This window comes from Protopterus annectens, chromosome 2.part1 (genome assembly GCF_019279795.1).
Source record: "Protopterus annectens isolate FY-2018-M chromosome 2.part1, PAN1.0, whole genome shotgun sequence".
Lineage (NCBI taxonomy): Eukaryota > Metazoa > Chordata > Ceratodontiformes > Protopteridae > Protopterus > Protopterus annectens.
The window spans coordinates 1,834,634,580-1,834,657,254 of NC_056729.1; the positions used below are offsets into that span (position 1 = coordinate 1,834,634,580).

The 22,675-nt window shown below is 45.7% G+C and overlaps 1 protein-coding gene across 3 annotated transcripts in view; it reads right to left on the bottom strand.

Moving 5' to 3' along the window:
• The window catches only part of AP2B1 (adaptor related protein complex 2 subunit beta 1), a 1,330,026-nt gene that overhangs the window by 391,210 nt on the left and 916,141 nt on the right, over positions 1-22,675 (bottom strand). The gene's annotated exons all lie outside the window — the stretch shown is intronic.

Consider the following 22,675-nt stretch of genomic DNA (forward strand, 5'->3'; position numbering starts at 1 on the left):
ATAATTTGCAGGACAATGAATCATAGAAAACGTCTGGGACTGCAGGATTAGTTAAACAAGGGTCAACAAAGAACCCAGATTCAGCTGTAGATGTGCTTCACTGAGGTTGGTATGTACCCCTAAGAAAGTCACCTGCAGACACTGGGCCTATACTTGCCTAACGGCTAGAGATTAGTAGCTATTTACTATCTCATGACATCGACACTTAGCCTTGCTATTAGATGAAGTGTGAAGGAACAATAAGGACACTACTAAAAATAAGTCCAAGGACTGGTAGACACAACTTTACTGTTGCAATACATTTAAAGGAACCATGTTTAGCAGCAGTGGAAAAGTAGTACAAGTCATCCTGCTGTCTTCTACATACTGTATCAAAGACAGAAGTTAGTGGATTGCTTATCCTTCATTTTGATTTCATTTGGTGCTCAAAGAATTAGCAGCAATTATGATTTTCTACCTACAAAAGTTTTTTTGACTGAAAAAAAACAGTAGCCTTTGATTCAAAGGCATGGAACTTGGTGCGTCTGGAAATAACGTAAGCATGCAATAGGAAAACATTAAAACTCTTAATTTTCTCCCTATAGATCACACTATGATCATCTAGTGTGAGCCTCACCTCACTAACACAAAGGATGACTAACTGGGGTCAAAGACAGCTATAACTCTGATTTGCAAGATAAAGCAGACCTGATGTAATGTTTGAGACTTGCTTTCTGGTACCTAGCCTAGCCAAAAATCATGCTGCTCTGCAGTACCTTCATGAAGTAAAGTGGTGCAGAAAAAGATATCAGAACAGGTAATATTCGTATTTTACCACCCAGGGAAAGATTCCCCTTTAAAACAAATTATGTTTACAGAGTCAGCCTAAGGAAGGTACTCATGGAGGACACTTCAACTGGTGGCTTGTAAAAAACTATCGGAATGGGTAATACCATAAATTTTAAATAGCTTTTCAGACATGTTATGTAAACACATGCACTCATCACATGTTGGCTGGACAAAGGGGGCAATAAATTGTCCTGGTAACATCAAGGTAACCTCAGATACTGAAATCAGATTAGACTACATTGAAAAAGAAGTACACACACTGGACCCAAACAAAGCACAGAGGAAAAGGACTTAGTAATAATGACCTGAGAACACTTTGGTGTGAACTTATAGTATCTGTTATTCACTAGGTCATTTAAATATAGTGAGATTCCTCAACATTGGAGATATACACCTGTTAAACCTGTCTTTAAAGCAAAAGGGAGTAGGACAGACCACAATCGTACAGAATCATATGTTTAGTTTCCTGTTGTGAAAAAAAAATGGGGAAGATTTTGGATAAAATACTGTACGAAATGGAAAGATTGAGACTTGAAACTACATATCAAGCAGCATGTACATGTTGAAAAAAAGACATTATGCACTCACCATAACGTTCCATCTAAGTAATTGGACTTCATTTGTCATCAACCTGTGGGTATCCGGATCCAGATCGGATCCGAGATGGCAGCTTCACCAGCATCTGATCCGAGCTCCAAGGTCATCCCCTTATCCATAATACGCCTCCCATCTCCTTTCTTCCCTCAGATTGAGTTTGCTGCACATAAACATAAACCTGACCCGATAGACCTAACTAATAAAGAAGCACAGGAGAGCCACATAGGCACTCTCCCCTGCCTACCAAAGTAGGAACATAATGAGAAGGTCAGGGGGAAGGAGGGAGGGACGATTGATGACAAATGAAGTCCAACTACTCAGATGGAATGTTATGGTGAGTACATAACGTCTTTATCTGAAGTAGTTGACGTCATTTGATCATTGTCCTGTTTGACAGAGTCCCCAGCTATCAAACACCTAGGTGGCCCTCATGGAAGGATATTCCAGAGCACAGCAGAGCCAAAGGATGCTCTCCCTCTAGATATCATGTCCAGTTTGTAGTGAGAAATGAAGGTGTGAGATGAGCCAGGTAGCCACCAAACAAATATCGTCCAAAGACACCCTGGACCAAAAAGCCGCTGACGTAATCATGGACCTGGTAGAACGGGCTTTGATTTGCCCTGGAGGTGACATGCCTCTGTCCTTGTAAACCTGAAGGATGCAAACGGAAATCCATCTGGCAATGGTTATTTTAGAGATTGGTTTGCCCAGAAAGGGTGTAGAAAAAGACAAACAGTTGATCAGATCTGCAAAAGGCCTTAGTCCTATGTAAATAGAAATGTAGCTATGTAAGTAACAAATGCAATTTATATTCACCCCTGTTCTGAAATTTTGGGAAGAAAACAGGTAACTGGATAGTCTGATATTAGTTTCAAAGGCCACTTTAGGAAGAAAGGAAGGATTAGTTTGAAGTGAAACCCTGTCCTTATTGAAAATCATATATGGAGGTTTGATAGCTAATGCCTGGAGTTCTGACACCCTCCTAGCAGAGGTGATAGCCACTAGAAAAGGCTGTCTTCCAAGATAAAAAATTTAGATCCACAGAAGCAGCCGGCTCAAAAGGTGGAGCAACCAGACCTTGTAAAACTAGAGGAAGATCCCGAGGAGGAGTAGGATCTTTAACCGGGGGTCTTTAAAAAAGGTACCTTTAATAAAGGTTTTGCAAAGTCTGGAGGAATCTAATGAAGCCATGTTCTCACCTATGTGGAAATTGGAAATGGCAGCCAGTTGAACTTTTACTGTAGATGAGCTAACGTCCTGCTGGAAAATGTACACCAAGAACTCAAGGACCGCTGGGGACAGGAGCTGTGACAGGGTCCAAATCCCTTTGACACACCCATATACAGAAACACTTCCATTTGCTACGGTACGGTTTTCTGGTGGACGATTTATGAGCTGCCACCAGAAAAGTCTTGACCAGAGAAGATAGACTGGGAGTCCTAGCAATAAATGGAACTGGAGCAACCAAGGAGCGAGCTTCAGACTGACTAGGTCTGGATGAGGGACCCTCAAGGGGTGTGAGATGAGACCTGGTATCGGATCCAAGGTCCATGAAGGAATTATTAGATGAGACCAAAGGAAGGGAAAACAGACTTGGCTAGGCCAGAATGGGGCAATGAGGATTACTTTGCTCCCCAACCTGCGAGCCTTCTGGAGGAATTTTGTTATGGGAGGTAATGGGGGGTAAGCATAGAGAAGCCCGGGAGGCCAAGCATGGACCAGAGCATCCCTGGGGTATTTCCCCATGGGGGGATCAGAGCAAAGAACTTGCTCACTTCACGTTGGATGGAGATGCAAGAGATTGCCAGCAAGGCCAACCCCACTCGAGAAGATCTGCTCTGCTATAGAAGGATTCAGAGACCACTTGTAAGGCATCAGAATAGTCCTGCTCAGTTTGTCCGCCAGTATGTTGGATCGACCCAGAATGTGTGTTGCTACTAGAAATCAGATGGTGGAGATCGCCCATTCCCACACTCTCATGGCCTTGAGACAAAGGGGGTAAGATCTGGTTCCTCCCTATTTGTTGATGTACCAGACCCCTGCCATGTTGTCTGTCTGAACTGCAATGGTTCCCAGAGGAAGAAAGACATGAACAGCCTGCAACAGCAAAAGGACCACCCTCATCTCTAGAACACTGATATGCAAGTTGGTCTTGTTTGGGGACCACATGCCTTGGGCTATCCTGTCTGAGAAGTGCCCCTCACCCTAGTTGGGAGGTGTCCGTTGTCACCGTGGCTTAGGGAGGGGCTGGAATAAATGTTCGCCCCTCGACTAGTTCCAAGGAGCGTATCCACCAGAGGGACTTACTGCAAGCGTTTTATATGAACTGGATGCATCAACAGCAGATCTAATAACCACTGGACCGCTAGTGTCCACTGTAGAACCCACATATGCAGACGAGCACAGGGAAGAAGAAGAGTAATTGTGGCTGCCATGGAACCTAGGGTTTGTAATGCCGCCTCAGCTGAATAAGTTCAGACTGAAAGATCACGGACACATGAATTCTTAAGCTTCGAACTCTCTCCAGAGTTAGAAAAACTTTGGTTTGCATCACGTCTATCCTTGCTCCAATGTAGTCTAAAACCTGGACTGGATCTAGAGAAGACTTGGATGTGTTTATTGTAATTCCCAGAAAGTCTAACAGTTTCAGGAAATAGTTTTTGGCCTGACAAAGTAGCCACTTGGTGGGAGCAGCAAGGAGCCATCCATCCAGGTATGGAAAGATCTGTATTCCCTGGAGCCTCAGGTGAGCCACTACTACTGCCATGACCTTGGTGAACACCCTGGGGGCTGTGGTGAGACCGAAGGGTAGGGCTCAAAACTGATAATGATTAGCCCCTAGCCAAAAGCAGAGGAACCTCCTGGAGCATCTGTGCATCTTTATATGGTAGTATGCATTCTGGAGATCTATGGAGCACATCCAGTCATTCTCCTGCAGGTAAGGCAGGATGGATTGTAATGTGACCATCCAAACTTTTCTTTGGCAACTGACAGGTTCAGGGTGGAAAGATCCAGAATAGGTCTTAGGTTCCCAGTCTTTTTTGGCACCAAAAAGAACCTGGAATAGATGCCCGATCCAGACTGATCTCGGGGGATGGACTGGATGACTCATTTTCTTAGCAGCTTGTCTATTTTGAGTGCTGCTAACTCCCTTTGCACATGTGGAACTTCTAGGAGGTGTTTTGGGGGAATGAGAGGAACCACAAAGAGGATGGTATAACCTCTGGATATGATGTGAAGCACCCAACGGTCTGTTGACATGGACTCCCATGCAGTCAGGTGCAGCAAAAGATGACCCCCGACTGCCTCCAGAGCAGAGCAGTCGGGCAAACCCTCAGGGCTGCTGCACGGGCCTGTCCAAGTACGGTTCTCAAGACCCGAAATTTCTCGTACCTCTCCCTACATCTGGGCTGGCATCTGTCTGGTCCCCCTCCGCCTCTGGGGGAAGATGAGTCCCAAGTGTCCCAGGAATACTGAGACTTCCGGAACCAAATCTTCTTTTACCCCTGCTGATTCCTGGAAAAGGATCTTTGAAGGTTCGAGAAGCGGATCCCAATGGCAGACAGTATCTTCCTGTTCTTTTCACTCTGGACTAACGTCTCACGAACAGTCTTCCCAAACAAGGAAGAACCATCATAAGGGGCATTCACTTAAGACGCCTTAAAGGGTTCCGTGAACTGACAGCCTGAGCCAGGCATGTTGCCTCATGGCAACGCTGGACCCGGCCGCCCTTGCAACTCTCTTGGTGGCATACAAAAGGAGGCGCATAGACGTATTAGAAACCACTTTGAGAGTGGCCATTTGCACAGAGAATATATGCTTATCCTACGGTGACATGGACTCTGATGGCGACTCAGCTCTCTGACAACAGTGTGCTGCAGTCGAGTGATGTGGGTCAAATAATTCAGCGCCCTTACGGAAAAGGTGGCTGAAGCATATACCTGCTTTCCTAGATGATCCACTGTCCTGGAATCTCGGTCAGGGGGATGGACCGTAGAACTTTCCTGAGCTAATTTTTTCTTGGTGGCAGCTGCTACCACCATAGCATCTACTGGGGACCCCTTGTTCCAACTGGGCCTATCCACAGGAGGACTCAGACTCTTGTCTGGATGCTTCGGGATTGACTCTACGGTGTCCGGTTCCTTCCATGCCCAGGTGGTAATATGATCCACGAAGGGATCTGTGGGGGACACACACACACAAGAAGTAGACAGGCCCATGCCAAAGGCCTCCAGAAACACAGACTCGTTCGAGGAAGGCTTGGGGGTGGACCAACCCCCCACCCCCCCCGCTGGCACAGGATTTCCATGATGTCTCCAAAGGAGACCTCATCAGGGGGTGATCTGGGGGAACCTTCCCTATCCTCCAAATCGGTGTCCTCAGTGAGGGACTATGGGGAGGAGTCCAGGTGCCTCCTTTTCTGCACATTCATTTGCAAGGAACCTCTTTGGTGGGGATCTCTGGAGAGGGCTTGCAAACCACCTGTTGTTCCTTGAGGGGAACAGTCTGGGGCACATCGAACATGGGCTGCCTTTGAATGTGCAAAATGGCTGAAGTCACGTGCAGAGCTGAGGGAGTAGGGGCGGAATCTGAGGAGATGGTCAGGGGCCTCGATCCACTGGAGAGAACCCTTTCCATTACGTCGAAAGCCGGGGGAGAGTGAGCCTCCTGGGAATCTAATAAAGAAGCTGCTCTCCCTGGATCCAACGGGGGGATCGGAGCTGAGCCCACCAGAGCCAAGACACCGAGGATAAGGCCTTGACCCAACAAAGTCGGCACCAACGGAGAAAAACTCAACTCCACGGATACGAAGCCCAGGCTTTGACTCCAAGCTAGTCAGATCCGACGCACTCAAGGCTACGGCCTGAGTTGAGGTACCTGGTACCATCGGCACTGACCCCCCGACTCCAGAACCTCTTGGATCCATAAACTCCAATACTGGGGTCAGATCGGAAAAGGAGCTATTGGGGTGAAAAAGGTAAGCAAGCTCACCCCTCCAGAGAAAGAGGGAGCTGGCAAGACCCCCACCTGAATCTGGGTGCGAATAAACCTTCGCATCATTTTGTCCATGTCTGCCTCACTCAAGCTTCTGGTGGAGCGTGATGAGGCCACCGACACCGACTGGAAGAGTCGATGTACAGAGGCCCTAGAAGAAGGTCTAGGCTCCTCCGGTGAGAATCTGGGTGAGGGGAGCCGAGGAGTGCTAGGCCTTGACATCATTTGTTGCTTTTGAGGAGGACCCACCAGATCTGACCGGTCCAGGGATCTCTTCCTCCCTCTTTTTCTTTCCTGTGCTCCCTTATCCACAGACCTCTTAGCAGGAGGTTGAGTCTAGGCCTGGGAGGGAGGGGAAGAGAGTGTAGCAGAAGAAGAAGCAGCAGTCACAGCCGTGACTGTAGCCAAAGTGGAGACAGCCGCCTCCATAGCAAGGAGAAGCCCCTTCAAGACTAATTTTGCCCTACAATCATTCAGGGCCCTGGGGTTAAACCCCACACAAATAGCGCAGGCAATAGAAAGATGGGGAACCCCCAAACAAACCACACACAGAGTGTGGCCATCAGCCAGAGAGAACTTGTGGCCACACACTGTGCACTTTCTAAATACCAGCTTCTGCTGATCACCAATCACAAGGCTCTAACTTCCCGACCACACACACTCACACTGAAACTGACCAACAAGGAGGGAGAAGGGTGAAGGAAGGCACTACACTAAAGTAAACTGAACTTTTTTTTTTTTTGTAAACGTGACGCAACAGTGAAAGGGGAGGGCAAAAAGGGAAAGGAAACCTACCTGACACTACCAGAAAAGTACAAACACCAAAAAAACTATCACTAAAACTACTCACCACGCCTGCTGCTCCGAGACCACGATGCTAGGCTAAGCTGCGGCAAACGAGATCTGAAGGAAGGAAGGAGATGGAGGAGTATTATGGGTAAGGGGAGGAGCTTGGAGCTTGGATAAGATGTTGGTGAAGCTGCCGTCTCAGATCGGATCTGAATACCCACAGGTTGATTATCAAATGAAGTCAACTACTTCAGATCAGAACTATAACCACCTGTAAGAAGAAGTTATGTACTTACCATACCGTTTGATGTTTGTAGTCATCTCGCCCTTCATTCTTACACTTGGGACCGGCTCCGACTCGGCCATTCTCTATCTCAAAAACTTCTGGTTGGCTCTTGGCTAGAAGGTATCCCATAATGCACCACAAACATATCCCAAATCTTGTTTGCTGCAATAAGTAAATATACTGAGACAAAGAACAAACCATGTAGAAAGGACTCAACATAATGATAAGGTAATAGTCACACTACCCCATAGGTCCTCAAGGAGGGGGCAGGAGGGAGGGTTCGTAAGAATGAAGGGCGAGATGGACTACAAACATCGAACGTTATGGTAAGTACATAACTTCTTTATGTTCTGTAGTCCTATCTCGTCTTCATTCTTACACTTGGGACAACTTCCCTAGCACCTTTATCTTGGGTTGCTCACTGGAAAATGCTCCTGAGTACTGTAGAACCAAAGGAAGACCTGTTCCTGGAAGCCACGTCCAATTTGTAGTAAGTAAAGAATGTATGAGGTGAAGCCCAAGTTGCTGCTACACAAATGTTATCTACAGGAATTTTTGCTTGAAAGGCTACCAAGGTAGACACAGATAGTACAGTTGTGTACACTTACCATAAATGTAGATGTTCTAGTGTCTTCACTGTTGCAGTCATGACTGTAGGGTTCGCCCCTGCCGGCAGGCAGTCCTCGGTCAGCCAGAATCCCAAAGTCTGGGTCCGGCGTCAGCTGTTCAGCCATGCTCCCCGACGTCAGAGCACCAGAAGTATAAAGCTGACGCCATGTTCTCCAATTTTTCTTGCCCCAGATGTCAGAAGTTCCAAAATGAGTAAGGTCCCATACCCTTTGCAAATACACCTCAGAAAAAGGGTGAAAAAAGGAACTACACAAAAGAAGAAATAAGAGGGGACAGGAGGGAGGAAGCAGACTGCAACAGTGAAGACACTCGAACATCTACATTTATGGTAAGTGTACACAACTGTACTATGTTCTTCGTGTTTCACTGTTGCAGTCATGACTGTAGGGTAGAGTCCCAAAGCAGAATGAAAGGGAGGTAGTCATAAAGTAGAGGGGGCGGCTATAAGGCCCTGCAAGACTGCAGAAGCAAAGCCTGCCCTAGACTTAGAGTAGAGAGGAAGATTGAAGTGCTTGGAAAAAGTATGCACTGAACTCCAAGTTGCAGCTTCCAAAATGTCTTTGGTAGGAACTCCCCTGAGGAAGGCAGGTGAAGTGGCAGCAGCTCTGGTAGAGTGAGTCCTTATACTCCCTGGGATTTGCTTTCCATGGTGTGAAAAGCAAAATCTGATTCCATGAGCAATCTATTTAGAAATGGTCGGTTTTGAAATGGCTTTACTTTGGGAACTTGAAGCATAAGAAACAAACAATTGCTATGATTTCCTGATGTCCTTGGTTCTGTCCAGGTAAAAAGTAGTTGTCTGTGTACGCCCAGATCCTTTCCCCTTTATTTTGAGGAGTGGGGAAAAAAGTTGGCAAGTGAATAGTTTGATTTAAAGCCACTTTGGAAGCCACCTTAGGCATGAAAGTAGGATTAGTCCTTAAAGACACCCTGTCTTGATGAAAAATAATATAAGGTTCTACAGCCATAAGAGCTTGCAACTCTGAAACTCTCCTGGCAGAGGTCAGAGCTAACAGGATGGCTGTCTTCCAAGATAAAAACTTGATGTCAGATGTGGCATTAGGCTCAAAAGGAGGTAAGGTGAGCTTTTCCAAAACATAGTTGAGATCCCAAGCAGGAATGGGAGGAGATCTAGGGGGCCTTAAGTTCTTAGCTCCTCTGAGAAACTGTCTCATGAGCTGGTGGGAAAAGATTGGAGGGTCTGTATTATAATGAGCAGAAATAGCAGAGGCATGAATCTTTATGGAAGAGAAAGAAAGACCCTTGTGTAAGAGGTCTGTCAGGTAAAGTAGAATCTGAGGAATGTTAGTGTATGTTTGTATTGCTATATATGAATAAAAAAAAAAAAAAAAAAAAAAAAAAAAAGAATCTGAAGAATTTGGGAATAAGAGGATCAGAATCCTGAGCCTGCATCCAGGAACAAGATCTTTTCCATTTTCCTGCATAAGATTTTCTAGTGCTAGGACGTCTGGCTTCTAAAATGACATCCATAACCTGCTTGGGTAGGAGAGAATGATTCAAAGACCCTGGATTAACCAGGCCGCTAGGCTGAGAGTTTTGACATGGGAGTGTAAAACCTGACCCTGGTGTTGGGACAGAAGGTTTGGAGTCTGTGGTAAAACCCAAGGGGGCTCCAGACAAAGGTTTTTCAGAGTTGGGTACCAGAACTGTCTAGGCCAATTTGGGGCCAGCAAGAATATCATCTTGGGCTTGTCCTGTTTGATCTTTAATAATACTCGTGGGAGAAGAGGAAGAGGCGGAAAGGCATATCCCGAGAGGTTTCTCCAACTGAATGATAGAGCATCCACTTTCCAAGCTAGTTCGTGGAAAGTCCTGGTGCAAAAAATCTGTAGTTGATGATTGAGGTGGGATGCAAAGAGGGCTATGTGAGGACATCCCCAGACTGCAGTAATCATCTTGAAAATTTCGGTATCCAGCATCCATTCGTGTGGGTCCGAAAGGTTTCTGCTCAGACTGTCTGTCAGGAAGTTTTGCTTCCCTGGTAGAAACTGTGCTTGAAGGTCCAGATTGCAAGCTAGAGCTGTTTTCCAAAGATCCATGGCTAGTCTGCAAAGGGGATAGGAATGAGATCCCCCTTGCTTGTTTACGTACCACATAACTGTGGTGTTGTCTGTCCATATCAGTAGTTGTCCTGGTTGTAGAAGATTCCTGAAGGCCAATAGAGCTTTCTGAACGGCTAACATTTCCTTTAAATTGATATGCAGGTGCTTCTGATCCTTTGTCCAAAGGCCCTGCAGACAGTTGCCCTGAAAATGGGCTCCCCATGCATAATCTGAGGCGTCTGTGGTCAGTATCTGAGTGGCAGGAGGCAGACAGAAGGGTTTTCCTTTGTTTAGAGTACATGCCTTGGACCACCAAAGGAATTCCTTTTGAAGACAAGGCAGGACAGAGATCAGTATGTCTAAACTGTGGCAATGCTGAGATCATACACTTTTTAGGTACCACTGTATTTTCCTCATATGTAGTCTTGCATATGGTACGAGAAGGATGCAAGAGGCCATGTAACCCAAAGCCTGCAGGAATCTCCTTGCAGATAGCAGAGTTAAAGTTGCCAAGGTTTTGAAAGTTGAGGCCAGCTGTAATTGTTTTTCACGTCAGAAATGCCATCTGGGTTGTTGTGTTTAGAGAAGCACCCAGAAAAGTTATCTGTTGCGAGGGAGTCAAATTTGACTTTTTTATGTTTACAGTGAATCCCAGGAACTTGAGAAGATTCTGAACAAACTCTAGATGCTGGAGTAAGACATCCTTGCTGTCTGCCTGAATAAGACAGTCGTCCAGATAAGGATAAATTTGAATTTCCTTGAGTCTGCAATAAGCTACTACTGGAGCCAGGCATTTGGTGAAGACCCTGGGTGCAGTAGACAATCCAAAGGGCAGCGCAGAGAATTGATAGTGTCTCGATCCGGCCTTGAACCCGAGGTATTTTCTGCGTTCCTGCCTGATAGGGATGTGTAAATATGCCTCCTTTAAATCCAAAGTTACCATCCATGCATTTTTGGTCAGCATTGGAAGTAGCTGCTGTAGAGTAAGCATCTTGAATTTTGGTATCTCTAGAAAGGTGTTCAAGACTGACAGATCCAGAATGGGTCTCCATGAATTTTGCTTCCTGGGGACTAGAAAGAGCCTTGAGTTAAAACCTTGTCCCATCTCTGAAAGTGGAACTAGTTCTACGGCTTTCATAGCCAAGAGAGCTTCCACCTGGTTTAAGGCCTCTGACCATTGATGTTTTGGAAGATCTGGCCATCCGCTTGGCCTTGGTAGGGTATGAAAATGGAATTTGTAACCTCTTGAAACTACATCCAGAACCCACTTGTCTTGGGTTATACGAGCCCAATTTAGTTGAAAAAGAGAAAGTTTTCCTCTGAGAGGGGCTTCCAGGCAAAAAGTCCCTGCAGCCCAACAGAGGGAGTCATTGAGTCTGTTTCCGATGAGCTTGCGACCTGTCCTCTCCTCCCCTAGGGGTGGAAGCAGTCCACTGTCTTGGTCTATAAGAGGCTTGCGTTTGAGGCCTTCCTCGGGAGCGTCTGTATCTACCCCTCTGAGGCCTGTCTGAATTGGGAAAGGACCAATTTTTTGTAGGCCAATTCCTACTAAATCTGGGTGGCTGTACTTGTAAGAAATCTTTAACTGTTTGCATGGATTTTGCTTTGTCCTCCATCTTTTTAATCACCTCTTCAGCTTCAGATCCAAACAAAACATTATGCTGAACAGGAGCATCCAATAATTTAGCCTTTACTTGATCTGGCAAATTTGTTCCTTTAACCATGCATGCCTTCTAATTACTGTGCCAGAGGCAGCAGCCCTACAAGAAGCCTCCAAGGCATCAAATCCACAGTGCAGACCATGCTTTCCAACTTGTTCAGTGGCATGCATTAAGTCCTGTAGCTCCTTATCATCTGCAAAGGCGGAAATGGAAGTCAGCTTTTGTTTTAGAACAGACAGGAGAAATTGCTGGTATTTCAGCATATGAAACTGACAGTTTAAAGCCCTAATAGATAAAGTAGCAGAAGTGTACACTTTTTTGCCCCATCTTTTTAAAGATCTGGAATCCTTCTCAGTGGGAATGGGGTTTTTAGCAGAAGTGGCCTTAACTCCCTTAGGACCCTGAGAAATGGTTTCAGGGTCAGCAGTAGGGTTCTTGAATAAAATCTGGTGGGAATCAGGAACCCTGTAATATCTGTCAGGCTTAACAGGAGCAGGAGGGAAAGAGTTAGGGGTTAAGTTAGCCTCCGAAAAAGCATCATCCACAATATCCAAAATAGGAGGAATAGCCAGGGGTTTATGTTGGGGAAGAAGAAGAAAATCTCTTAGTCTTTTCTTAGATTCTGAATACTCCTGTCCTTACCAGTGGAAATGTTCCCTCATTTCATGCAAAGTTTCCCCAAAAGAGAAATCCTCAGGGGGAGAAGCCGAAGGAAAGGATTCCTCAGCATCAGAATCCTCATAAGGAGGGAAAGAATATTCCTGGTCAGAAGAAGAAACTGAAGAAACAGAAGCCTGATCAGAGGAGTCATAATAAACTTCCTGCCTTGGCCTTTTATCTGGAGGGGGATGTGAACCCCTAATCATAGTAAGTAAGTCCTCCGCCATCTTAAGTAACTGTTTCTGAGACTTGGGAGCCGGATCAAAAGAGGCCTGGGCTGCAGTCTTTGATTTGGAAGGAGTCTTTGCCTTTGTCTTTGGCTTTGCCTTTATTAGAAGCTGAGTAGGCCTGAAAACCCCTTCGGAAGCCGGTACCTGCACAGCAGCTCCGGACCCATCCGAAGGAGCATTGTCCGAAGGTCCTGCAACAGAAATATTCAAAGGCCTAGTTGGCTCCTCGTGGGAGTCCATTTCGGCTATCGGTTCTGAAATGGCCGATGACAGGGGCTGCAAAAGCGCCTCATTGATGACGGCTGAACCTGAAAGCTGGCTCTGCTTGTGCAATATCGTCTGATTTGGACCTCGGAGGCCTGTCTTTGTCCTTGCGTCGTTTGTGAACTCCGGTAGCCGGAACCATATCCGACGACATTTTGTAATTAAAACGCCTACCGAAGTAATGAAATGCAAAATCGTACCTTCGTTTAATAGTACGTTGATTGAATCTAGCACAAAACCGACAACTAGCTACGTCGTGGTCAGGGCCTAAGCAAGGAATACAGTAAGAATGAAAATCCTTATGAGGTATTTGCTTCCCACATGAAATACAATTATTAATTTTTTCTGACATCGGACTGGAGCAAGAAAAAAGTTTCCCCAATGGGGTACTTAGCTTTGAGTAGGAGAAGTCTTCGGACTGAAGTTTGTTTAGAAAAAATTGTCAGGAGTCAGCCGACCGGCACTTGCTAACTGCTATCACTGCACGGCAAGAAAGACTGGGGAACATGGTGTCGGCTGTCAGCTTTATACTCCTGGTGCTCTGACGTCAGGGAGCATGGCTGAACAGCCGACGCCGGACCCAGACTTTGGGATTTGGCCGACCAAGGACTGCCTGCCGGCAGGGGAGAACCCTACAGTCATGACTGCAACAGTGAAACACGATGAACATCTGGTAGAGTGAGCTTTCACTTTGAAGGGAAGATCTTTGCCACTGGATGTATAGACAAAGGAAATGCAGCTGGAAATCCAGTGAGACAATGTGGTTTTAGAAACTGGCAGGTCCTTCTTTGTATCCGAAAAGGAAATAAACAATTGATCTGACCTTCTGAAATTTTTAGTTCTGTCAAGATAAAAACACAATAGTCTATGCACGTCAAGCAGGTGAAATCTGTACTCTGCCTTGTTAGCAAAATTAGGGAAGAAAACAGGTATTTCAATGGACTGATTAATATTGGCTTGAGAAGAAACCTTAGGAACAAAAGAAGGGTTTGTCTGTAAGGAAACCTTATCTCTGTGAAACACCAAATAAGGGGGCTTAACGGAAAGGACCTGCAGTTCTGAGACCTTCCTTGCAGATGTAATGGCCACTAAAATATAGTTTTCCATAACAACTTGAGATCACAAGTTGCTGAAGGTTCGAAAGGGCTGGAAGTAAGTTTTGAGTACAAAATTCAAATCCCAGGGTGCCACCGGATCCATGACTAGAGGTCGTAATAAGGTGGCCCCTTTAAGGAAAGCTCTACACAGTCTATGCTCCATAAGGGTAGGGTCATTAGCCAAGTGAAAAGTAGAAATGGTTTCCAGTTGAACTTTAATAGTGGCAGCTGCTGAGCCTTGATGGAACAACTGAGTAAGGAACTCCAAAATGGCAGAAATGGGAGCTATATAAGGATCGAGGTTTCTCTCACGGGCCCAAAAGGAGAACCTTTTCCATTTACTGAGAAGGTTTGTGAGAAGATGACAGAATATGACAACCTCAGGGTAAAAATCATGAAGCCTAACTAGGGATGGAACTGGAGCAGCCAAGCTGTCAAAATGAGGGTGTGGAGAGAGGGATGCAACACCCCTGACATGTGCGTCAGCAAATCTGGCACTGGGTCCAGAGTCCAATGTTCATCCATTGGATGAGGTCTGAGGAAGGGGAACCAAATCTGTCGAGGCCAGTAAGGAGCAATTAGGATCATTTTGCTTCCTAAGGATATTGCTTTCTGAATTACCCTCGATATCAGGGGGAATGGTGGAAAAGCATAGAGACGTCCCGAGGGCCAATGGTGAACAAGTGCATCTCTGGGTGCCTCCCCTTCCGGGAGAATTAGAGTGAAGTAGCTGCTGCATTTGGCATTTAGAGGGGTGGCAAATAGATCGCAGCAAGGCTGACCCCATTTGCAAAAAATCTGTTCTGCAATGTGTGTGTTCAGAGACCACTCGTGAGGCATCAGAATAGCCGTGCTGAGCCTGTCGGCTATCACGTTGGTTTTCCACGGAATGTGCATTGTGACCAGAAAACGTTGGGAAGACACTGCCCACTCCCACACTCAAAGGGCCTCTCTGAAAAAGGGGATAAGATCTGGTCCCTCCTTGTTCGTTTATGTACCACACCACCGACATACTGTCCGAGTGGATCGCAACTGTCCCTAGATGGAGAAAGCTGTGAAGTGCTTGCAATGCCAGAAGCACTGCTCTCATCTCCAAGACGGTGATATTGAAATGAGCCTCATGTTCCTGCCATGTGCCTTGGACTGTTCTCCCTAGATAATGCCCCCCCCCCCCATCTGGGAGGCATCCGTGGTCACGGTGGCGATGGGGGGAGACGGAACAAATGGTGTGCCTGTGGTCAAATGGCTGGACTGGGTCCACCAGCAAAGATCCTGTTTGCACGATTCTGTTATCAGGATGGGGTGAGAGAGGCAGATGTTGCAATGACCATTGGGCAAAACGCAACCACTGCAGAACCGTCATGTGCAGTCTGGCTAATGGGACTAATGTTATTGTAGAGGCCATCGTCCCTAACAACTTGAACACCAGCTTCGACTTTGCTTTCCTTAGAGGAAGTAAGCTCAAAATTTGTTCCCTGAGGTTCTGAATTCTCTCTACGGAAAGGTAAGCCCTTATTGTGACGGTATTTATTTTGGTGCCAATAAAATTCACATGCTGAGAGGGCGATAATGCAGATTTTTGACAGTTTATTGTGATCCCTAGCTGCAAGCAAGTTGAAATGGTAACGTCCCTGGCCTGTAATAGTAGATGCCTGATAGAGGCAGTCAGGAGCCAGTCTTCCAGGTATGGAAACACTTGGAATCCAAGGCATATCAAGTGAGCCGTTACCACTGCCATGCATTTGAACACCCAGGGGGCTGTGGTGAGACCAAAGGGCAGGGCTCGAAACTGGTAATGACTGGCCCCCAGCCGGAAGCGCAAGTGACTCCTTGATGCTCTGTCCATTTTGATGTGGTAGTATGCATCCTGGAGATCTATGGAGCACATCCAAACATCTCCACCTAACAATGGAGTATCGACTGTAAGGTGACCATTTGGAACTTGGACTTCTGAACAGATTCGTTCAATTTGCTGAGATCCAAAATGGGTCTCAAGTCCTGTACTTTTTGGCACCAAAAAGAATCTAGAGCAAGTCACTAATCCTACTTAGTCTGCAGGGATGGGTTGGATATGAGCAACTTTTGGATCTCCAGAGTTGCTGAATCCCTGTGCTTGGGTGGAACATCTGGGATTCGTCTGATCCGAGGAGGGGGAAAAAAAGAAGGGAATATGGGAACCTCTGGTTGCTGTTGTGTCTTTCGGCTTTTCCCGGTTAGGGGTCAGCACAGCGGAACTCCAGTCCGCTAATGATTGGCAGTTGATTTTTACGTGCTGAGTTGCCGGCCCTAATGCACAACCTTCAACGAAGGTACGCCCATTCACGCATGTCTCCACAGAAGATGCTCTAGCCGAGAATCGAATGGGACAACTGCTTGCTGTGAGGTGACAACGCTACCGCTCTGGTAATTATACTTAATACCCACTTGTCTTGAGTGATACCATGCCAGGCTTCTGGGTACAAGGATATATGACCCCCGACTGGCTCCAGAGATGCGCAGTCAGGTCTCCTTTCAGGAGCGCTGATAGGGACGACCTTAGTAATAAAGTCTTTGTCCTGAGGTGCTGACATAAATTTATTAGGTCTTCTAGGAACCGGTTCCACAGAATCAGGAGATTCCCACACCTTTCGACTCACTAGATCCAGTAGCTCGTCAAACGGTGGAGACACCCAAGAGGCGGAGGGTTGAGACCCTAAAGCCTTCAGGTACACTGACTCCTCATAAGAAGGGGATGTGGTGGGGCAGCCGCCTCACTGTTTCAGGATCTCAAGGATATCTGCAAAGGAGATATCAGAGGATGACTTGGGGGACCCTTCTGACTCCTCGAGGTCAATGTCTGATGTAATGGACTCATTGGGTGAGTCAACATGTTTCCTCTTACAACTTTTCTTCCGAGGTGGCTCCTCAGAAGGTTATTCTAGGGATACCTCGGAAGACTGGGGACCACTCATGGAGGTTTCCTGAGGCTGCGAGTCTCTGCTGTGCTGGGTGAGAGAGGGAGCTGAAACTGAAGTCGGCGCTTTAGGGGGAATAGTGTCAGTACCTCTGGTTGGAACGGAAGACCTGGACAGCACACTCTTCATCACCTCAAAGGCCGATCCTCCCGGCTCCAAGGATGCCCCCCCTGCTCCGAAGGTGCAGAGGCAGTCCTCGGCTCCGAGGCAAATGTGGGATCCAAACTCACCCGAGCCGAAGCACCGAGTGATAAGCTCGGAACCAAGGAAGTTCAGGTCCAAGCATCCCTCTCAGGCCCGACTGGAGAGCTAACGACCCTAGATCCAAGGAAGGTACCGAAGGGGTCGGAGCGGATATTGGAACCGAGAGACCAACTGAGGTAGCTGGAACCGTCCTTTCCACGACCTGAGGTACTGACATCTCTGGCTCCAAAACGCCAGAGTGGCTCGGAGGAGGAACATAGACCGGGGTACATTAGGCTCTGGAGCGGACTGGGATGGAGCCGAAAGTAAATTTGCCAGCGCCGAAGTCTGAAGTAGTCTGCGCACCACTCTCTCAACATCCTCATCAGAAAGGCTCCTAGAGTATCTGGAAGATAGAGTGGGGGACCTACATCGCTGAAAGATAGGTGACCTAAGAGTCAGGGAGACCGGTCGGAGTTCAGCTGACTGGCTCCGAGACAGAGGCTCAGTTATCCACTCCGAAACTCCTGGAGCCAAAACTGATGTATCCACAATAGTAATCTCTGTCGGCACTGAAACCAGTGGAGCCGAAGAGGGGGTAGTCAGTTTGGCAATTTTGTCTGGCGCTCAGACGACACAGAATGAGTGGGAAACTGCCTTTTGGTAGATTTGACTTTGTGTTTCTTGGAGGATGGTGACTTGGAGCTGGAGAACGAAGAAGCGAACTCATACTCAAAAATATGCTTTAACAGGCCTTTCAAGATAAGTTTGTTCCTTCTCTCTTGAAGAACACAGGGACTAAAGGCATGACAAAATAAGCAAGACTCTTGGAGGTGAATAGCACCCAAGCAGTACACACAAAGATTGTGCCCATCCATCAAAGACATTTTCTGGGCACATTTAGTACATTTTTTAAAGCCCGAAGGCTTGTGATCCTTAGACATTAGTATAATGAGCAAACTAAAGGTAACAGCAAAGACAAACAGACCGACAGAGGACTAGGTCCTCTAACTTAAACGGGCCTAGCCCTAAGAGATGGAGACATAAAGAAACCGAGGACTAGGTCCTCTAACTTAAATGGGCCTAGCCCTGGAGAAAACACAAAACAGAAACGAGGGCTAGGTCCTCTAACTTAATCGGGCCTAGCCCTAGGTGAAAGAGAAATAACAACAGCAAAAGAAAGCGATGCAGGGATACAAGGCCAACGGAAGGATGGACAATCAAAACAGCACAAACAGTACATACAGAGCAAACAATGCAGCAAATTGTCTAAAACAGACATGGAATATGATAAAACACTAAACCAGAGAATACAAATATTCTTAGTCAGCAAATAACTAGAAAACGAATAGAAAATTTTTCACTTAGCCACAGCCAAGAAAAAGCACATCTGAGCTCAATGAGTGGCAAACGAGATCTGGGATACGTTAGCGGTGCATTATGGGATACCTCCTAGCCACGAGCCAACCAGAAGTTTTTGAGCTAGAGAATGGCCAAGTCAGAACCGAGGTTCGGCTACAGTTTCAAGTGTAAGAATGAATGCGAGATGGGACTACAGAACATAATTATGTTCTAGAACAATATGATAACAGCTATAAATGAAAATTGTGCTGTGATGCACTTTATACAGACTTAATTTCAGCATTTGATAGATATAAAAAACACTGATCAATAAATTAGAACTACTAGGTACTGATGTATTCTTGATAAGATGGACAGCTGCATGGCTTGCAAATGCAACCTGGCAAGTATCACACATTCTAGGTTACAGTCAGGGGTGTCCCACAGGGTTCTGTCTTAGGCCCATACTTGTTTAGGTTATTTCTTTCCAATCTGCGTTAATCATCTGAGGTGTTCTACAGTCTGTATGCAGACAACTCAAAAATGGGTAAACGAATTAGATGCGTTACAGATAGGCCATGTCTATAAAAGAACTTAGCTAAGTTAATCATTTGGACACAGGAGAATAATATGTTGATTAATTGATCAAAAACTAAGTTTATGAGATTTGAAAGACAGACTGAAAGGTGAACACTTAATGCAGCACACACTGACTGAAAACAAGTTATGTTCTTATAATGATGCATCTGTGCTGTCTGTTTTAGTCTTTCCTCAACTGATGGGTTTCAGCTCCAACTTTGGCCACTTTTCAGACTTAGAGTCTGTAGCTCACGCTCCTTCCCTTACCCATAATCCCCATGCAAACCCAAACATTACCTCAGATCGTGTTTACCCAGACTCCTAGGACACAAAGGACCAAAAACAATAAAATCTATAAAAATGACACTACATATATGTCTACGTAAGAGAAGCAGACAATATTAAAGGCAGGTTAATTTGGAGCTTGAGAAAACCTTTATTGCATAACCCACAGGTCCTATCAGAAATTTGCCAATAATGGAAGGGAGTCTGGAGGAAGGGAGGTTGTGGAAAGATGGAAACAGACAACACAGATTCATCATTATGGTAAGAACACAACTTTTGTATCTGATGTCTTTTCCATCTGCTCCTCAGCTGAAGGGACATAGTCCCCCAGCTGCTTGGAATCTTAAGATGGTCTTCATGGAAGGACATCGTGGAGGAGCAGAACCAAAAGCTGCCATGTCCCTGGAAAAAATATCCAATTTGTAATGAGCAACAAATGTATGAGCATTAGACCAGGTAGCAGAAGTGGAGACAAAATTGTTGAATGTGCCCTTGGAGGTTTCTGTAAGGTCAGATCTTTACTGTAATAAACATGAGAAATACAATCCAGGAGCCATCTAGCTAAAGTCATTTTTGACACAGGTTGTCCCAATTTTTCCTTGGAGAATGAAATAAATAAATTGATTGATTTCCTAGAGGATTTAGTTCTATGGGGGTAGAACCTAAGTTGTGTATGTACATCCAACAGATGAAATATGCATTCTCCTTTATTGGCAAATTTAGGAAAGAAAACTGGAAGGCTAACAGTTTGATTGAGCACCCTCTCTGAAGCCACTTTAGGTTAAAAAAAGATGGACTAGTATGTAAACAAACACTGTCTTTATGAAAAATTATGTATGGTGGCTGACAAGATAGTGTCTGTAGTTCAAATACTTGTCTGGATGAAGTAATGGCAACTAGAAAAATGGCTTTACAAGAAAGAAACCAAGTCTACTTCGGTTGCGTGTTCAAAGAGGGACTATGTCAAGGCCTGCAGTAACACATTGAGATCTCAAGGAGGGGATGGAATCTTTAATAGGAGGTCTTAGAAGGAAGATATGCTTAAGGAATGCTTTACACAAATTGACAGAAGCCAAAAAGGAAAGATTTTCACACATATGAAAGCTGGAAAGAGCAGCCAGCTCTACCCTGACTGTAGAGTAACTGGCCCCACTGCAAACAATTCAGGCCAAAAAGTCTTGGATTGTGGGAATGGGGCTGAGAAAGTATCCAAATGTCTTTCACGAGACCAGACAGAGAATCTTTTCCACTGCTCTTATATACCCTCCTAGCTGAAGCCTTTTGGAATGATGTAAGGATGTGTAGAAACTGAGAGGAATGCCTGGACTGCCTAGCCATCATAGGAAGTGAAGAAACCATGCAGTGAGCTTGATGTCCTGAATGTCCGGGTGAGACAGTCCAGAAGGATGAGTTAAAAGTTATAAACTTTGATCCAGGACTCAAGAAGGGCATACCAGACGGGGCCAAAGGAAAGGGAACCACTCCTGTCGAGGCCAGAAATGGGCAATGGGAATGACTTTACTTTTCTGCTCTGATGCTTAGTGCATCAACTTTGGAATCAGTGAAATTGGTGGATATGCATAAAGGAAACTTGGGGGGGGGGGGGTTATATTGTGAATCACAGCATTCTTCCGTGACTACCCTCTGGGGGGAAATCAAAGCAGCTGTGGGGAGAGGCAAAGAGCCTGTAGCAAAGGTTGGCCCCACTGACGAAATATCTGTTTAGACAATGATGGACTGAAAGACTACTTATGAGGCAATAGAAAATATATGCTCAACCTGTCCGTCAACATGTTGGACTTCACCAGAATGTACACTGGTATTAAACTGGAAGAGATTGTCCACTGCCACATTCTCATCACTTTCTGACAGAAAGGGTAGAAATGAGTTTCTCCTTGTTTGCTGATATAACCACACCACTGACATATTGTCCTTGTATATGGCAATAATTCCTAGAGGGACAGCATCCTGAAAGCCTGCAATGTTAGGAGAACTGCTCTCATCTCTAGAACAGTAATGTGTAGATAGGATCTGAGGGGGACCACATGCCTTGAACCATCTTTCCCAGGTAATGCTGCCTCCCCCCCACACCAAATGGAAAGCATCTGCAGTCACTGTGGCCTTAAGCAAGCAGGGAACAAAGGGGCAGCCCTGAAGAACCTATGACATCTATACCAAGTTATAGGTTTCCTGCGAGTTGTAGTGATTCAAATTGGGAAATTCATCAGTTGTCATTTGACTGATCATTGAATTGACAGAATCCACTGTAGCACTCTCATATAGAATCTTGCCATTGAAACAAAAGCAGTTGAAGTAGCCTTGGACCCTAGTAGCTGCAAATCCAACCTGGCTGAAGAAGTTGGACTAGATGATAATTGCAGAGCTACATTTTGCAGCATGGTCAATCTTGTGGTAGCCTTGTTATCACAGAAATAGTACCCAGATGAGCACCAATGAACTCCAGGACTTGTGTGGGCGAAAGCTGCGATTTGTCATAATTGACTGTGATGCCCAATTTGGAGTAAAGCTAAAGAAGATAGTCTCTGGTGTGGATCCAGAGATGCCTGGTGGGAACAGTGAGAAGCGAGTCATCAAGTAGGGAAACACACAGAATCCAAGCAATTTCAAGTGATCTGCAACCACTGCAATGTACTTGAAGACATGGGGGGGCTGTGGTGAGGCCAAAAGGCAGGGCTCTAAACTGAAAATGACTGGCTCCCAGCTGGAAGTGCATAAACATTCTGGACTGCCTATCTATTCAGATGTGATAGCATGCATCCTGAAGGTCTGTCAATCACATTCAATCGTCCTTCCATAACAGCAGCAGTATGGACTGAACCTTGACCATTTGGAACTTTAAATGTTTGAGAGACAAATTCAGATGACTTGGGTCCAAGACTTGCTCGAGGTCCTCAATCTTCTTCTTTGGCACTGAAAAGAATCTTAAGTTCCTAACACTTGCTTGTCTTGTAGGAACTTTGGGATTGCTCTTTTTGTTAGCAGCTTTTTGATTTCTAATGCTGCTGCTTTTCTTTGAGGGGAGTGGCACATTGACTGTCTTTTTCATTACTTTTGGTGGGGGAATGGAAAAGGGAACATGATAACCTGTGGTGAGGATTATCTACACCCAGCCATCTTTGGTTATGGACATCCATGCTTCTTTGCAAGTACAAGTGCCTCCTCCCCGAATGCCACCAGAGTGACGCATTCAGGCAACCCTCCAAGAGCACTGC